General features: G+C 38.8%; 1 long non-coding RNA gene across 1 annotated transcript in view; it reads right to left on the reverse strand.

Annotated features, from left to right (window-relative positions):
- Positions 1–4,712: 4,712 nt before the first annotated feature.
- The window catches only part of LOC105551586, a 19,898-nt gene continuing 6,776 nt past the window's right edge, over positions 4,713–17,834 (reverse strand). The window contains exon 2 of the long non-coding RNA XR_001007880.1: positions 4,713–5,288. This is a non-coding gene — a long non-coding RNA (uncharacterized LOC105551586). The remainder of the gene's footprint in view (positions 5,289–17,834) is intronic.

A 17,834-nucleotide genomic window follows, 5' to 3' on the forward strand; every position in this document is an offset into this window, starting at 1 on the left:
CACTGCACTCCAACCTGGATGACAGAGCAAGACTCTAAAAAAAAAAAAAAAAAAAAAAAAAAGAACACAGGGATAAGTGAGAAAAGCAATAACATCACTAATTTATTCATTAATTAAGTCAGCAAATAACTACTGAATATGGATAACTGACATCTTTATGCTTTCTGAATTCAGGGTTACAACGTTCAGTAATTCAACTGTAAGTTGATTATTTTTTGTATATTTTTGACATTGTGTATAGCTTTTGCTAGGCAGAATGCTACGTATAGTCAATGGATGAGGCAGAAACACCCAAGTTTATAGTCTGTCTGGGGAGGGAGAGAATCAAGTTAACATAATAAGAAAAACAAAGGTGTGAATTTTAAAATTATAACTTGAAATATGTTCCACAAAGGGAAAAAACACAGCATTAAGTTTCAGAACATAGAGAATGGGGAATGCTTATTTCAGAGAGAACTTTCAAGGTAGCCTCACTGAGGTGTTACATTAGGCCATTCTTTCATTGCTATAAAGAAGTACCTAAGACTGTGTAATTTATAAGAAAAGAGGTTTAATTGGCTCACATTCTTCAGGTTACGCAGGATGCATAGCAGCTTCTGCTTTTGGAGTGGGGGGTACCAGGAAGCTTCCAATCATGGCAGAAGGCAAAGAGGGAGCAGTCATCTTACACAGCAGGAGCCAGAAGCAAGAGAGGGGCAAGGGAGGTGCCACGCGTGTTTAAGGGACCAGATCTCATGAGAACTCACTCACTCTTGTGACGACAGCACCAAGGGGGATGGTGCTAAACCATTCATGAGAAATCCACCCCCATGATCCAATCACCCTCCACCAGGCCCCACCTCCAACAATGGAAGTACAAATCACCATAAGATTTGATGGGGACACAGATCAAAACCATATTAGGTGGTTACTATTAAGGAGCCAGTCAAAACTCTTACCTTTACACAGTTCTGAACCAGGGTACTTAACCAGATCATAATTTTATTCAGCTTGGTTTATCTCAGCAGTTCTCAAAGTATTGTCCAGATACCAGTAGGGGTTCCAAAACTCTTTCAGAGGAGCCATGAGGTCAAAACTCTAATACTAAGATCATGATATTATCTTGCCTCTTTTACTCTCATTATCTTATGAAGGTATGGTGATTTCCAGAAGCTACATGGCATGTGAGATGTCACATTAGATTGAATGAAGAAAGTGTCCTTTATTAAGCCAAACATTAATGAGATTTGCAAAAGTATGTGTAATAGTGTCATTTCCTCACTCAATGTTTTTGTTTTAGACAATATAGTTATGGTGATAAAAACATGTTATTTGGCCGGGCATGGTGGCTCACTCCTGTAATCCCGCACTTTGGGAGGCTGAGGCAGGCGGATCACCTGAGATCAGGAGTTCGAGACCAGCCTGACCAACATGGAGAAACCCCATCTCTACTAAAAATACAAAATTAGCTGGGTGTGGTGGCGTGCGCCTGTAATCCCAGCTACTCAGGAGGCTGAGGCCAGAGAATCTCTTGAACCTGGGAGGCAGAGGTTGCAGTGAGCCGAGATCACACCATTGCATTCCAGCCTGGGCAACAAGAGAGAAACTCCATCTGAAAAAAAAGAAAAAAACAGCGTTATTTACGTTAACATGTCATGGGTTTATTATTGCTATTTTACAATAATTTAACAAACACCTTAAAAATTTCCAAGTTTTAATTTTCAGTATGGTAAAAATTGATAGATAAAGCCCCATAAACCAAAGTTCTTTTGAGTTCTCAAACAAATTTAGGAATATAAAGAGGTTCTGAGATTTAAAATTCTGGGAACTCCTGGTTTTGCTAGTAAAATTAAGGACAGGTAAAAAGAATATTATCACTAGACAAACTGAAAGATACCTAAGATGATATACAAAAAATGATCCCTGCTAACCTTCCAAGTTTGGACATAAATTGAAAACATCTGTCTGAAAACTAAAACATTCAGTCAAACATCTCCAATGTTCCAAAAATCCCAATGTGTAGCAGGTTATGGACAAAACATTCTGAGTATTTGAGTGAGTGGGGGCAGGGCTCCATGAGGAGGAAGGTTCTGGTGCCCCATAGACCCAGACTGAGTGTTTTCCATTTTAATTGGAAAACTTTGCAGCCTCTTGTTTATAGCACAGGGGATAGGAAATCACGCATTTGTAAGTGAAATAAAAATAGAACCAACTCTTCAATTTAAACTTCTGGAATCTTTTCCTTGAAATGTTGCCTGCAGGTCTCTCTACCCAATTATTCTGCACCAGGACTGCTCAGCCACTGTCCGAGATGATCAATCCTGAACCTAACACCATAAAATATTCAATCGCTCCATACCTTGGCCTGCTCTCTGGGCATTGTAAGTGCAGCACCTCGGTCATATTTTTGCCTAATTTTTACTCTTATCAGTAAAACTAGAAGTAATAAGACTCCCAATGATAAGAGATCATTATGAAGGAAAAGTTTCTTCAACATTTATTTTTTAACACTTAAGTTCATTCTTCTGTAATTCCAAAGAAAAATTATCCATTTTATCTTGTAAAATTATATATATTTTACATTTTATCTGAAATGAAACTAGAGCCCTCCCCACCACCAAGAAGTCAAGAACAACAAAAAAAGCCCACTAAAAAAAGAAAAGATTGAAAAATAGCAGAATATATTAAATTGGAAGATTATTGTGGATATTCTTATAGTCTTGATGTCCTGTACCCTAAGAAACATTTTTTCCACCAGACTTTGCAAGCAGAAATTATCAGACTACTTTGTGAATCCTTCTATTTGAATGTAACTTTTTGAAGGTTCTAGCCTACTTTTCCTATTGTAAATATGCTCGTGCAAATGTATATGAAGTAATATGTATGAAAGTGCTATACACTATAGTACAGTAACATATTGGATTATTGTTGTAAGTTAAGAAAGCAAAATAAAGGCCAGGCATGGTGCCTCATGCTTGTAATCCCAGCACTTTGGGAGGCTGAGGTGCATGGATCACTTGAGCTCAGGAGTTTGAGACCAGCTTGGGCAACATGGTGAAACTCTGTCTCTATCAAAAATACAAAAATTAGTTGGGCATGATGGCACATGTCTGTGGTCCCAGCTACTCTGGAGGCTGAGGTAGGAGGATTGCTTTAGCCTGGGAAGCCAAGGCTTCAGTGAGCTGTGATCACCCCAGTGCACTCCAGCCTGGGTGACAGAGTGAGACCCGGTCTCAAAATAAATAAATAATTTTTTTAAAAAAAAAAAAAGCAAAATAAAATATGATCTTTTTAAGTAAAAGCTATTGATGATATTCCTATTTAATCAACTTCCATCAATCTGTAATAATGCCTTGCTGAATCCAAAGTCTCCTTTTCAATTGACTAATGGAACATTTCTAGACTGACCCATTGGAGTATAGATGCCATCAAGTAATCCATCTGTAATCTGGAGCCACTTTTGTTTAAAGCTGTCCAAGTGCTTCTTGGATACTTATTAATCTATTCCAGAAAGATTCTCTATTAGCAAAGTTCCCCTACCTGCCTGAGTATTGAACCAAAAAATAATGGTTTGTAGGTATTATAGTAGACAATGGCCAAACTTTACCATTATGTCTATAATTATTTACACAAATTTATTTAAGTTCAATGATACATTTTCCAGAGCTAAACTTTTCAATTCAGAAAGTCAATGGGTTTTCTGAACTTAAAAAAAAAAAAAGAAAAGAAAAGTCAAGCATTAGAATAACAAACTCATGATAATTGTCATTCCTGTTCTGAGGACTCAGTTTGTTTGAAAAGATTTAACTACAAAAAAGAAAAACAGTATTCAATGAATGTGAGGATGTGGACTCATTCATATATTTCCTTGAAATAGATTGTTAATAATAGTTAAAAAGACAATACTACACTGTAAGATGAAACTACTTCAATGTAATTATTCGGTCATCAAAGACTATGAACATATAAATACAGAATTATGTAATATCTTCCATAAAGTGGCCATTTACTTCAAGGTCATCATATCACTTTAACATTCTTAAGATTTTCAGTATATTATGACTATGATTTGGAAAGGTGAGGGGAGGTCTGCAGAAAATATTTTACTTCATGGATATGCTTGTGTGTATGATCTTAATTATTCACCAAAGTTTCTATGTTTCATCTTCATTTCCCTGATAGTATTACTCTAAAATTAGGAAATGGAGGCCCGGCCCGGTGGCTCAAACTTGTAATCCCAGCACTTTGGGAGGCCGAGGTGAGCGGATCATGAGGTCAGGAGATCGAGATCATCGTGGCTAACACGGTGAAACCCCGGCTCTACTAAAAATTCAAAAAAAATTAGCCGGGCATGGTGGCAGGTGCCTGTAGTCCCAGCTACTCGTGAGGCTGAGGCAGGAGAATGGTGTAAACCCGGGAGGCAGTGAGCCGAGATCGCGCCACTGCACTCCAGCCTCGGTGACAAAGCAAGGCTCCCTCTGAAAAACAAACAAACAAACAAACAAACAAAAAAACGAGAAAGAAAAGGGAAAGATGTAAAAATGTGTTTTCTTCTTAAATCTTTTACCATCCTCAACAAATATTGTTGAGAACTTCACCCCTGGTTACTAAGGGGAAAAAATTTACAATGCATGTTTGGCACACAGATGTCCAAAGGAGACACTGCCTATCCTTAAGTGTATCATATGCTTAGAAAGAAAGACATCTTTCTGAGGAAAAAGAATAGGCAAGGGTGGAATTCCAACTTTCAACTTTATGATATAAATAACTTTGCTTATATTGAAGAAGAAAAAAGAGCAAGGAACCTTCAATAGTCCTTACACATTTCTGGGAGGTGGTAGCTAGTGCCATGCCCTACACTGCCCAGCATTCACAATAACTTACAACAATAAAATCATAGCTTTTGCCCCAAATAATTTCATCTGTCAATCATACATGATAAATTGGATTATGAGATTATTAGCACATAGTTAAATGTATTTAAATTCCCATTTGTACAGCTGATGGAGATTTCTATAAATGAACACTAGCACCAGAGCCTATACAACATGGAAAATAGCATATGTAGCACAAATCAGGCAAAATATTTGGGATCATGTATGCTTAATATGTGATACATCTGAACATTTTTCATTAGCATTTTGGCGTTTTCTTTCTCCATCCTAGCTCTAGGTTGTGTTGCTAATGGACAATATAGAGGGTATAAAGTATCCAACTTCCTTCTTCTTTTCCTTAGTTGGAGCTGAGCAATCCATTGGCACATTCAGTGGGGCAGGAGTGGTTGGCAGGGTTAGGGCTGATGAAGAAGCCTGTGAAATCACAGTATTGACTACTTAGGGGTGTTGAACAAATAAATGAATAAATCGACAATAATGGCAAGCAGGTTTCTCACCTTTGGAGAAGAAATTACAAATATAGAAAGATGAATGCTGCAATTAAACCTGCAGTACTGAATTGGAATTGGAAGTGTCAGTGTAGAATCATGGTTTTTAAATATACATAAACAGAAATAGACAGAGCTGTAGGTGTGCACGAGTGGGTGTGTGTATACAGGCACATCTTTTCTAGCTCCATCTGCAAAAAGGGCCTAGATGCAATGACACCCTGATAGAAATAAATATCCAGGGTACTCAGGTGTTGATTTCAAAGTAGTAGCATTTGCTACTAAGGAAAAACCAAAGGTCCTTGGTAAGTGACTGAATCAAGGACTAGAGCAGGGAAACAACAAAATAAGCCTGGAATATCTTGTGCCAGAAAGTAAAAGCATGTTCAAAGAATTGTGAGGGCAAGTCAAAAGGACAAGAAAGCCAGCTTGAAAGGGCTTTTACTAACAAAGCCTGGGACAACTTGATCATCAAGTATTATAATTATAATATTGGAGTGTAACTCATTGAGTAAAAGAAGATTCTGAGCCAATACTGGTATACATGGTAGGCAGATAGATAAGATAAATGATATACGGATGGATGAATGGATGGATAGATGGATGGGTAGATAGATGGACAGATAGCGCTACCTTATAGCAGAATAACATATATGTAAAGAGAATGATAGATTATACAAAATCACCATTTACCACCCATTATAGAAATAATTTATACAGGCAAAGGTCATCAAAGGATGGTAAAACTAGTGGGTGAAAGCTCAATGAGAAAGAAGATATTTATAGTCTCAAACTATTCCCCACAAATTACTTAATTATTCATTACTTAATACGTACAAAACACATATTAAATATTCTAAACCCAGAAAATACCATCTAAACAAAGTGGTAAGACTTAAATAGCACCAAGAATGAGACAACGAACATCATGTACCTGCAGAAATCATGTACTAAGAACACAACATCAATACATGGTACTTCCTCATACAATGTATAAATCACAAAGAAAACATGAGATGAAACTAAATTCTGGAACATTCTGCAAAATAATTGTCTTATATTCTCTAAGAATACCAAGGTAATAAAGACAAGGAAAGAGTGAGGTGCCGGGCGCGGTGGCTCACGCCTGTAATCCCAACACTTTGGGAGGCCTAGGTGGGCGGATCACGAGGTCAGGAAATCGAGACCCTCCTGGCTAACATGGTGAAATCCCGTCTCTATTAAAAATACAAAAAAATTAGCTGGACGTGGTGGGGGCGCCTGTAGTCCCAGCTACTCGGGAGACTGAGGCAGGAGAATGGCGTGAACACGGGAGGCGGAGCTTGCAGTGAGCCGAGATGGCGCCACCACACTCCACCTGGGCAACAGAGAGAGACTCCGTTTTTTTAAAAATAAAAAAAAGACAAAGACTGAGGAACTGTTCCATATTGAAGAAAACTGAAGAAACATGACAACTAAATGCCACATGTGATCTTGGATTGGATCCTGGACTTCATAAAGAATGTTATGATAATTGGCAAAATTTGAATAGGGTCTATGGATTGGATGGTAATATGTTATCATTGTCAATTTCCTAATTGTAAAGATTTAATTGTGATTACATAGGAGAGTATCCTTGTTTTTAGGAAATACACATTGAAAGTAATAAGATACGATGTCTGAAACTTACTCTCCAATGCTTCAGAAAAGTATATAGTAATATGCACATATTATGCATATTGTGTGTTGTTTGTGTGTACAGAGAGAAAGACAGACAGAGAGAACGGTAAAATAAATGCACTAAAAGAATATTTGGGAACTTGATTGAGGAGTACTATCAAGATTGAGAGATCTTTGTGTTGTTTCTGCATCTTTTCTATAAATTTAAAATCATTTCAAAATAAAAAAAGAAAAAAGCTTAATTTTCAGTACCCCTCAATAAAATAGCAGGAAGCCCTCTTTTTTAAAACAACAAATATGTGTGTGTACACATACACACACAAATACAAGAAGCAATGGCCCAGAGTCTACAAACAATAATTCAAGCTTATATTAAACCATCAAAATATAACAAGGAAAAATACTTGTCCATTTCACCCAGTTCTGTTTCCCAGAAGATAAATCTCAAAATTTGGGTTCCAATTTTATGTCCACTTTTCTCTATTTCAATTTATTGATTTCCAGTTTCTCAGAGAATTATTTTGGCAGATTGTACCTTTTCTAATATTTCTCAGTGAGGCCACCTTCCAAATACTCTGTCTAAAGTTTTATAAATGTTCTCAATATAACCACATATCATATCTCTCCCATGTGGAAAAATAGAGAGATTTTTAAAATTCATACACAATACCTAGCATTTTAATTTGAGGAATTGTGCCTGAAAAGTAACTTTTTCTCCCCCTAGTGTTTGGACGTAAAGCATGGGGCCTTGGATGGTAGGCAGGAAAGACCGGTATTACTAGAGGTGTTTCTTTCCAGGATAGGAGTTTTGTAATACAATAAATTTCATGTTTTCTGTGTGATTTTCTTTAATTCTAGATATTATCTTTCATGATTAAAGTTTAAGACTATCTTCTAGTTAGGATATCTTTTAGAAAGAAAATCTTGGTCTCAGTATGTGAGTGATAAGCTATAATAAGCAATTCTCTGTGTTACACTCTTTTAAGTTTTAAAATTTTAAATCAATTAACAACTGAGTTTTAGGAAGTATATTAGTCAGGGTTCTCTAGAGGGACAGAACCAATAGGATATATATATGTAAAGGGGAGTTTATTAGAGAGAATTGACTCAAACTATTATAAGGTAAAGTCCCACGACAGGCCATCTGCAAGCTAAGGAAACAGAGAAGCTAGTAGACTGGCTCAGTCTACATCCAAAAGCCTCAAAACCAGGGAAGCCAACAGTGCAATGCTTAGTCTGTGGCTGAAGAACTGAGAGCCCCCAGGTGGCCACTGGTCCAAGTCCCAAAGTCCAAAGGCTGAAAAACTTGGAGTCTGATGTCCAAGGGCAAGAGAGGAAGCAAGCCTCCCGCAGGCCATGGGAAAAAAGAGCCAGACAGAGAAGACACAGCAAGCTGCTTATCCCCTTCTTCAGCCTGCTTTGTTGGCGCCACAATGGCAGCCAATTGGATGGTGTGCACTCAACGTTTAGGGTGGGTCTTCTTCTCCCGGTCCATGGGCTCCATGTCAGTCTCCTCTGGCAACACCCTCACAGACACACCCAGAAACAATACTTCATCGGCCATCTAGGCATCCTTCAACCCAGTCAACTTGACACCTAATAGTAAATAACATAAAAGTTATAAACTTCTCCCCCGAAAGAAACTAAATGCTGTGTTTGCTATATTGTGATGATGAAAAAATTGAGTTTTGGTAGAAATCTAGTGTTACAGAAGTCTCAGCTAGATTCAAAATGGTGATGATGAGATGATGATGTCGATAGTAGTGGTAGTGATGGTGCTGATTGTGAGGATGATTATAAAGAAGAAGGAAGAGGGAATTAGAATGACAATGTTAAGGATTATATGTACCAACATTTGAGAGCCTATTTAGGTCCTGTTTTAAGTGCCCCACGCACCCTTAGCATACTTAATCATTAAATAACTCCATGAGGTAAGTATTATCATTATGCACATTTTGGAAGTGAAAAATAATTAGTTCCAGAGAGATCAGGTAAATTGCCAAAGGTCACAGAATGAACAAAAGGTAGAACCAAGCTCCAAACCCAGGTCAATATGTCTCCCTCGCAGTAACGTGTTGAATTGGGAGTTACCCTTCTCCTCTCTGGCCCCTCTACCAACACACATCAACTATATTCCCTGAATGTTCACAGAACATAGAAGTTGCATGGAAAATAATTTTAATCCTGTCCACTGTTATACTTCAGATATACAGACATATATGCCTGACATATATAGGGGGACTATGGAAGCAACATTATAGATGGCAACCAAGAAGCCTGTGTGTTAGAGAAGAGAGAAATTCATAAGTGAGGGCAGCCTCGGTAACTGCTTGAAGGGAGCAAGAGCAGTGGTTCGTGATACAGACGCTACTAGAATCCACACTAACCTAGAGAAAGTGTTTCTCTGCTCTGGGAAGATGAAAACTAAATTGCAAATCTGAAAGAAAAACAACCGAAGATTCCAGCAACTCTGCTGAGTGGCCTTCTCTCCGTCTCACTGCCACTGAATAGGGGATGTAAGAGGGAGAAGGTACTACCCGGATCACGGTGGGGGAAGCAGTCACGTCAATCATGTTCAAGGTAGAGAAAGTCAGCACAACTGCCTGGGCAGCCAGAGGGGACATCAAGAGCCAGCAGGCATTGGAGCAGTCCAGCACTCAGCCACCAAGAAGGACAAGCTGAGAAAGAGCTGCAGCAGAGGCAGGCAGGGGAGCAGCAAAGCTGGGGTATACATTTCAAACTAGGACACCTTTCTTGGAAACCTGAACTGAGACCCCAAAAAACAGAAGGACTGAGTTTCTCTGTTTAAGGGTGAGAGCTCTTCAGTTCTGAGACGTAGAAGTAAAGCCTTAAAGTTGCCTGTTCTCAGGTCTACAGAGTCTAGGCACCCAAGCATGCTTGGGTTAACACTAATTTAATAACAGGCTACCCTATTTTTAATAAATATCTAGATTTGCTTTCTTGTATTGAGTCCTTAAGATGCCTACTTTTACTTCATAAGTTTCTGTCATAAAAGATGAGCCAGGAAAAAGCAAACTATGATTCTGTGTGTTTTCCTAACAAACCATTCAACCATCCAAATGTGAAAACTGATGATTTGCTATCTTTCAGACCGCTCTTCCCACACGGTGGTAAAAGCTTGTTTAGACATTCAAACAGATCTGGTGTGCTACCATGACTTCATTCATTCACTCATTCAGCAAATATTTGTTGAACGTTTACTCTGTGCCAAGTACTTGATATGCACAAAGCAAAGGTTCCCCACCCTCATAAAGTTTGTAGTGTGGTGAGAGAAATCATTTACATAATGCACAATTAATAGGTTAATTATTGGGGATGTTAGAAGATACAACTGCTATGGAGAAAATAAAAAGTCAAGCAGAGCAAAGAAACAAGAAATGGCAGACAAGGGTTGAAGTATCAAGGTTGAAGTATTAAGTTTTAACATTTCGTAATGGAAACGGTCAGAAATGTTTAATGTGATCCATTCCCAGGCTGTCTCCAAATGCTCCACCAACAACTCACTATAAGGTTGTCCAGATAAGAACTTCAAAGTGGAATTATTTAACTTGAATTGTTCAATTCAAGTTATTAAATGTAACTATTTAACATTGTATAGGATGACATAATTGAGTGATACATCACAGAGTTGTATAGCTTTCAAAATGAAAAAGGTCTAATTAGAAAACGATGACTTCTCATCCTATAGGTAAGAAAATTAGACCCTGAGAATTTAGGTGATTTGACTAAAATCACTGAGTCAGTAAATAGCATTAAAATGTAGTTTTATCAAAAAAGTGTTTTCTGTAAGCACAAATTTCAGTTTTTTTGTAATGAGTTCACTTCTCTATTTCCTGTTTACTTTTTATTCCTAATTCCCACACAATTAGGGAATTTCATTCCCAATTCATCCTGTTTCCCTCTGTCCTGCTCCTTAGTTATTTAGTTGTGTGTGTGTGTGTGTGTGTGTGTGTGTGTGTGTGTGTGTGTATCCTTTAAGGTGTTTCTTTATGCAGATACAAGAAAATATGAATATATTATTTAATCACTTGTAAATACAAAAATAACATGTAGATACTGCTTTATACTTTCATTTACTTAGTTGTCTTTTAAAAGAGATTCCTTACCTATTTCGTTAAATTCTGCAGTTCCTATTTTGCAATGAAGAATATAATACTAGCAATGATCTTTTCTCAGTAGAGATTGAGACTGCGGAACAGAGTTCTTTAATCAAGGTGCAGATAACAGAAAGCCTGACTTACAGAGATTCAAACAAATAGGCATTTTATTCTTCTCTTACAACAGAATCCCTGAAGTTGGTGGTTGCTGGCATTGAGTCAGCAGTTCAGGGATGAATCAGGGACCTAGATCTTGTTTTCTCATGCTACCATTCTTGAAAGTTGGCTTTTATCTTCTTGCTTGCAATTGTAAAAGCCTATTGTACCTTTAGGCATTATCTACATGGATGGAGAGAGGTGATTAAGAGGCCCCCTCCTCAAGCAAGTTTGCATTATTGTTCAGGAAAGAAAGCCCTCCCTGCTAGCCCTCCCATTACACTTCACTGGCAAGAGTTGAGTCACATGCCCACTCTTAGATCAATCACAGGCCAAGAGGAATAAAATTACTTTAGCCATATAAACCAATCAGATATATTGGGACGCCAATTTTTTGTAATGGTTGCATAGTATTCCATTATACAGAAATAACTGGTTCTCTATTGATGGAATTCAGATTGCTTTCAATCTTACACTATTGCAAGCTATGCTGCAATGACTATTTCTGGAATTATGCTATTTTGCACAATTGCTACTTTATTTGAAAAATAAATATCTAGAAGTACAAATTATTTTAACCAATTTTAAACGGAAACAATGTTCTGAAATACGTAGTGCAGAACAAAACATGATGACATGTTTGTGAACATTATTTTTAGGTTGATTGATCTGATTTAATAATGTTTCATTCATTGATTCAACAATTATTTTTAGATTCACTACTATAGACAGAGCTCTGTATAATTTCAAGGAATACAACCATAATCTTTGCCTTCAAAGGACATAAAAGTTTGAGAATTTACCAGGCTGAAGTTAATTAATTTAAAACTTTTTCTAATTTAATGTATGTCTTAATATTGATAATGTTCAAATGGAGGCAATTAATAGACCTTTTTCTCCCCAAGGTATATATAATCATTTTTCCAACATGGAAAAGCAATCCTTCAAAATTTTAGACACTTTACTAAAATAACTTATCAGCCTTAGGGTTGCTATTAATATATTAATTTTGTCATTGTTATGGTGACTTCAAATAAGTCTAGTTTGCAGTTTGACACACTGATTCCTCTGGGTTTTTTTCTACACTTTAAGGTTTCACTGTGCTTCCCTGGATATAAGTTTTGTAAACCAGTTCCTGAAAGAGAGGGAACAATAGCCCAACTCTTAAAGAACAAAATATTATTTTCAAGATTGTTTTTGCCACATATTTTCAGGAAAGAATTCCGAAGTAAAAGCATTCGTTAAAATTTTTTCAAACATAAGTGGAGGCCACTAAAGACACCCACTCTACGAAATTGACACTTACAGAACTGACAAATTGCATAAAGGGCCTTTGTGGATATTGATACTAGCTATTCAGACAGAGGAGGCTGTCCACCAAGAATTTATCAAGGGGATCTACAGAAAAACTAAATGCCCAAATCTCAGAATGTTCCTAGCCAGTGTTGTTAGGGAATAAATAATAACAAATAATTAAGACACCAAGTATAAGGAAACAAATATCTTAAGGTTAAGAAAGTAACTCATCTAAATTGAGGACCTCCATGAAGAGGGTTTGAGTCAGATCTAGAGCTGTAGTCCAAATTTGAAGTTAATTGCTACTTTTGTAGGGCCAGGGAAAGCCCTGGCTTCAGAACAGTGTCGTGATTGGGAGCATAGTGATGGCTGAGGATAGGATGCTGTGGATCCTATCCTCAGCATCTTATAATGGAAATATCCCATGAGTCAATGATTTACCTTCTGAGTCTCACTTTCTTCAGCTATTTGACAAAGATAATATGCCTACTTTTATTCAAGACCTGAACAAAAAGAATCTAATGTAACCACTAGACAATCTGCAATGTGTTGAAACTTGCATATGAGTATGCTGTTTGGTTTCTGCTGGGCACCTTGGTTAGCATATCACTAAAGACTTTCCCAGGCCTGACCTGAGCTTTCGTTTCCAGCACCACCTGTCTTTACACCTTACCTCATAAATTTCACTTTCAGAAAAACAAACAAACAAAAACAAACAAACAAACAGCTCCCCATAATGCCACATTGTAGTTCCCCATGCTGTTTCACATCTCTGTTCCTCTTGCCTGGAATACTTTCTCTATTCTCCTCATGACCAGCTCAAGGGTAACATCCACCAGTGGTGTTTTGCTCACCACTTGCTTTCCCACAGGGACAAGTCATGCATGTGCATGTGTACCCATGTGTGTTGGAAATGGGAAGAAGAAAGACGGCAGGAAATGGGCAATGAGGCTTGTTGTGGTTTGAGTTTGTTCCCCTCAAAGTTCATGTGTTAGAGACTTAGTTGCCATTATAACACTATTAAGAGGTGGAGTCTTTAAGAGGTGATTAGGCCAAGAGGGCTACATCCTCATGAATGGAGTAATGCTGTTATCTTGGGAATTGGTTAGTTATTGAGAGAGTGGGTTCTTGATAAAAGGGTAAGTTTGGCCCCACTTCCTTCTGTCTCACATGCTTGCTTGCTCTCTGCCATGGGATAATGCAGCAAGAAGGCCCTCACCAGATGTCAGCGCCATGCTTTTGGACTTCCCAGCCTCCAGTACCATGAGCCAAATAAACTTTCATTTGTATAAATTACCTAATCTCTATTCTGTAATAGCAGCAGTAAACAGAGACAAGTAAAACAAGGCTGAAGAGGTCTTTCAAGACCAGACTGAGAAGGGCTTTACATGCTATGATAAGGAGTTTTACCTAATATTATGGGCAAAATCTTAGGGAGGTTACAGAGTATTTTAGTAATGAGAGAATCAGATACTTTTTATTCAGAAACATCTGACTGCAGTGAGGAGGATAGATTGGAAAGGAAGAAAATGTCACAAATCCAAATGGGGCCTGCCAGACAAAGAAAAATTTCACTGTACGTTGTCTTCTCCTCTCCTTTGGAGTTTCCAGAAGTTAGTGGGTTCGTGCGTGGGTCCAGTGAGGGTGGTATTTCACAGGAATCCTGGAGACTTATAAAGCATCATGAAGTGAGTGTCTGGGTCCCTGAGGCATGGGTCTAACTGTGGCAGCCCAGCCTCTCCCCAAGGTCTGCTCTCAGCTCCTCTCTCTTTATAACAGAAGACAGAGGGCAACACTAATATATTCCAATAATAAAAAATAGAGGGAAAGTCATATAAATAGGGGAAGACAGGAAATGAAGAAGGAGCATGCTTAGAAGGGCAGTTACTGGCTAGGCACCGTGGCTCACACCTGCAATCCCATCACTTTGGGAGCCCAAAGAGGGTGGATCATGAGGTCAAGAGATCAAGACCATCCTGGCCTGGCCAGCATGGTGAAACCCTGTCTCTACTAAAAATAGAAAAAGTAGCTGGGTGTGGTGGCACGTGGCTGTAGTCCCAGGTACTCAGGAGTCTGAGGCAGGAGAATCACTTGAACCCAGGAGGCGGAGGTTGCAGTGAGCCAAGATCGTGTCACTGCACTCCAGCCTGGCAACAGAGTGAGACTCTGTCAAAAAAAAAAAAAAAAAAAAAAGGCAGTTACCATTTTTTGTTCATCAGCTCTATGCCAGTGGCTTTTCCTTTTACAGTGGTCCTCAAATTTTAGAATGCAATGGAATCATCTGGAGGACTCATTAAACCATAGATTCAGTGATTCTGATTCCACAGGTTTAAAGTGGGGTGAATAATTTGCATTTCTAACAAGATCCCTTGAAAGGCTGATGCTGCTGGCCCAGGAACCACATTTCAGAAACACTGTCCTATTTTCTCTCTTAGCATAGCATAGCAGGGTGGTATTAACAGAAGAAGAAACACTTATTGAAGAATTAAGTGGCCGGGTGCGGCGGCTCACGCCTGTAATCCCAGCACTTTGGGAGCCCAAGGTGGGCGGATCACGAGGTCAGGAGATCCAGACCATCCTGGCTAACACGGTGAAACCCTGTCTCTACTAAAAATACAAAAAATCAGCCGGGTGTGGCGGCGGGCGCCTGTAATCCCAGCTACTCGGGAGGCTGAGGCAGAAGAATGCCGTGAACCCCGGAGGCGGAGCTTGCAGTGACCCGAGATCGCTGCACTCCAGCCTCGGGGACAGAGTGAGATTCCATCTCAAAAAAAAAAAAAAAAAAAGGATTAAGTAACCTGCCCTGCCCTCTGCCCTAGGTCAACTACTATGTAGGAAACAAAACTTGGAAGTCAGATTCTGTTGGGCTTGAAAGTCCACATTTTTTATCTCACACTCCTCTTTCTTCTACAGATGTCTTGAGACAGAGGAAAGGGCAGAGGAAGCTCCCGGCTATTTCCTTTCCACCAGGGTCCAAAGTACTCACAGCACAGAAATATGAGGGTTGAGTTTAAAGGAAAATCTTGTATCTCTGAGCTTTTTTTTTTCTCCAGAAACCATTTCAACTCCTTGAGTTCCTCACTGTGGCCCAAAAGGTGATATTCAGATATTTGCCTGTGCTCAGATAGTATCTCCTCTGAGGGAGGCTCTAAATGAGCATCCCACTTTTCTGCATGCAACAGAATGCCTGGAAGCATGTGATCTGCCCACATGCATCTTGCCTTGGATGCCTTTTCAAGTGAGTTCCAGCCTCCCTGATGTTTACATCACTTACCCCCAGCACTTCCAGGTGATTTTATAAGGAATCGCCCCACTGTGCTCCCTGCAGACCTCTCCTCATATTTTTCATAAATATTTCTACATGCTATAGATGACCCATCAAACCCTGTTTCCAACTTCGAATGATTTGTTTGAATGCTTTCACTTGCTTTTGTCTACTTTGGGCTAGAACAAAGAGAAAACAAAACCAAAAAATTAAAAAACAAAACCACCACCACCCTGGAAAAGCACTTACTTTGAATGTACCTGTGCTTTGCAATGAATTGTTTTATCTATAGATAATAAGTATGTAAAAAGCCAAGATGCTGCTTTTGACCAAAGGAATCATTTAAACCCAATGTTTCATTTTTGCTCCTTTCTGAAAGGTAATACTCAACTTACAAAGTGGACAAGCTTTGCAGGAGGAGTCTTTAAAGTCTTTCTGTGTTATTTATACTGCGTATGTTCCCACATTACAATCATCAAAAGAAGGTTAGTTCCCCCAAGATTTTTTTTTTCTACTAAGAGATTGTTGTTTTGGGGATTTTTTGTTGTTGTTGTTGTTGTTACTGTTTGTTTTTCTGAATAAGGAGGTAGTAAACATCAAGAAAAAATTTTGCCCAAAGCAGAACTTCATAACCCTCCCAAATTTTCAAACTTACCTCACCACTATAGTTTCTATTGACTCAGTTAACTTAGTATCAGCTGACCTAGGCTTGTTGTAATTTCACATTCCTTGACTTTAGGTGGTATTTTTGTCCATGTGGGGTTTAATTAATTAATTATTATTATTAATTTTAGACGGGGTCTCACTTGGTCACCCAGGCTGAAGTACAGTGGTGAGATCATTATTCACTGCAGCCTCCACCTCCCAGACCCATGCAATCCTCCTGCCTCAGTCCCCCAAGTAGCCGGGACTACAGGCATGAGCCACCACACATGGTGATTTTTTGTGTTTTTTGTAGAGATGAGGTTTCATCATCTTGCCCCAGCTGGTCTCAAACTCCTGATCTCAAGAGATCTGCCTGGCTCTGTGGGGTTTTTAAAATCATTACACTGTATATAGTTTAGATAAGTAAAAAACTGCATTTTCATAAATCTAGATTTTAAAAATGTAATGCATTCTTCCTCTTCCTCTCACTTTTCTTCTTGTCTCCTTCCCTCTTTCCTTCTTACCCTTCCCACATTCTCCTTCTCCCTTTCCCTGTCCCTTCAATCCCTTCCCTAACACTTCAGCCCAAAAGCTATTAGGCAGGGCCGAGCAAGACACAGTGGGAAGGAGGACTCCTCAGTTTCACATGTTAAACCTCCAGTGAGATGAAGAGGGTTCTGCACTAAGGTATGGTGGTGATGGGTGGCCCAGCATGTAAGGTTGCCAGATTTAGCAAATAAAAATACAGGAAGCCCTGTTAAAATTTGAATTTCAAATAAACAGTGAATAATTTTTAGTACAAGTATATCCCATGCATTATTTGAGACATACTTATTTGAAATTCAAATTTAAGTGGACGTCTATCTTTTATCTGCCAACTCTGTGTCTGAGCCCGGTGTGGATGGGAAGGGCGTTCACATGGGAAGGGGCAGAGGGGGCAGCAGGTTAGCATGGGGTGCCAGAGCCAAGCAAGATGCCAGGAACATTCCAAAAAGAGAGGGACAATGACCCAAGAGATTGTTTATGCACATGGAAATTGATCAAATAAGAAAATACATTGAGGAAAATTTTGAAGATGGGAGTCACAAATTTGGAGTGGGAGAAAACTAGAATGAGACATGTTATGGGACTGATTGAGCTTAGAGATACCGGTGTGAACGTATGGTTGATAACTTTAAAATGCCAAATGTACATATTTGCTTTATATGCATAGAATGCCTCTAGAATGTGCACAAAAGAGTTGTAGCAGTGTTTACCCTCTAGGGAGTAGGAGTGAGTGGCTGGGGCACGAGTTGGAAAAATTACTTTTCCTTATTTTCCTTTGCTACTTTTT

Source organism: Mandrillus leucophaeus, unplaced genomic scaffold, assembly GCF_000951045.1.
Source record: "Mandrillus leucophaeus isolate KB7577 unplaced genomic scaffold, Mleu.le_1.0 Scaffold529, whole genome shotgun sequence".
NCBI classification, from domain to species: domain Eukaryota; kingdom Metazoa; phylum Chordata; class Mammalia; order Primates; family Cercopithecidae; genus Mandrillus; species Mandrillus leucophaeus.